This window comes from Cynara cardunculus (assembly GCF_001531365.2).
Source record: "Cynara cardunculus var. scolymus isolate 2C chromosome LG 15, CcrdV1, whole genome shotgun sequence".
Lineage (NCBI taxonomy): Eukaryota > Viridiplantae > Streptophyta > Magnoliopsida > Asterales > Asteraceae > Cynara > Cynara cardunculus.
The window spans coordinates 7,907,802-7,909,145 of NC_037542.1; the positions used below are offsets into that span (position 1 = coordinate 7,907,802).

The following is a 1,344-nucleotide window of genomic DNA, read 5'->3' on the forward strand; positions in this document are numbered from 1 at the left end:
CACAAAATTAACCAACAAAATTAACCTAAAATAAATACCTAACCTAAAGCATTTACCAATTACCAATTACCACAAAATTAACCTAAATAACTACTAATTGAAGTTGGAATTGGAAATTAGAAATTTAGAATTTTACCCAAGAGGCACAGGCGCACAGCAGCACAGTCGGTCTCGGTCAGTCGGCTAGGCCGCTAGGGTTTCGTCGATCCGGCTCCGGCAGTCGCACAGCAGAGTCGCAGACAGCACAGCAGCACCAGCACAGTCGGTCAGTCTCCGTGAGGACCGTGACTCCGTCGCAACGATGAAGAAGAAGAAGAGAAGAAGTGATGTGAATCTTTGTGAGGTCGCTGGTCGCAGTTGATGAAGAAGAGTAGAAGAGTAGAAGACTGAACTGAAGTCTGAAGAGGGGCCTCTTGTCTCATTTTGTTGGGGGCCCAACTACATTTAATTAAAACCTACCCTCTTAAGGTCCATCCGCCCCTGCATGCAACGATACAGAAACTGAAATCATACAAGCCTACAAAAATGAGTGGAGATTTCTACTATATGCATTTTATTTCAAACCCTAACAAACATAAAAACAAAACCTAAATCGACTAATCCATGAAGAAACTGCTAATCACAATAGAACTTGAACATAGAATTCGCGAAGAAATCAAAGAAGGGAACATACCAATATCAAAATGGAAGAAATCAAATAAAGAGATAATCTTTGAAAGTCAACAAAATCGCCATTCAATATCAGAACCTTGTAGCATAATTGGAAAGAAAGCAGGAGCCATGATGGCTGCGCACTGTGATCTGTGAAGTGTGAACTGAACTGTGAAGGCGGAGACGTTAGACTAAAAAGCGACATTGTTTCCGTTCCGGCTGCCTTGAGTTTGGATTGATTGGGCCGGGCAGCCCAAATAAGGAGGTCATATTTACAGTTTGACCCTTTATTTTTTAAATAATTACATAAAATGACTTTGATTAAAGTAGCGTGTCTTATTTCAACTCGAAATATGTTGGGACGCTTTGGATTTTGGAACTTACAATTTTAATCCTTATATATATATACATTTTAGTACAAATAATTTTTAAGAGTTACCATATATATACTATATTATAAAGCATTTGATAAAAACTCTTAAAAATCATTTTTTATACGTAAAGTATTGTTTATTAATGTATATTACTAAAAACTCAAGATTGCAAGTAGATTGTGCGTAAGTACAACTTATTAAAGCTCTATATCTGAATTTGTGTAACTAACTGCAGATAAACATAATCAAATACAGGATAAACATCTCATTTTAAATATAAAAAATCTAAAATATAATTAGAATAACTATTGAGTTCTAA

General features: G+C 36.1%; 1 protein-coding gene across 5 annotated transcripts in view; it reads right to left on the minus strand.

The window, feature by feature from the left end:
* The window catches only part of LOC112527576 (serine--tRNA ligase-like), a 7,113-nt gene extending 6,275 nt beyond the window's left edge, over positions 1–838 (minus strand). For 4 of the 5 annotated variants that reach the window (XM_025138291.1, XM_025138290.1, XM_025138293.1 and 1 more), the window contains exons 1-2: positions 674–838; positions 137–480 (exon numbers count right to left, since the gene is read on the minus strand). The gene's annotated coding sequence lies outside the window, so the exon portion shown is untranslated. The remainder of the gene's footprint in view (positions 1–136; positions 481–673) is intronic. The other variant, XM_025138292.1, reaches the window with a different exon arrangement.
* Between the last annotated feature and the right edge of the window lie 506 nt (positions 839–1,344).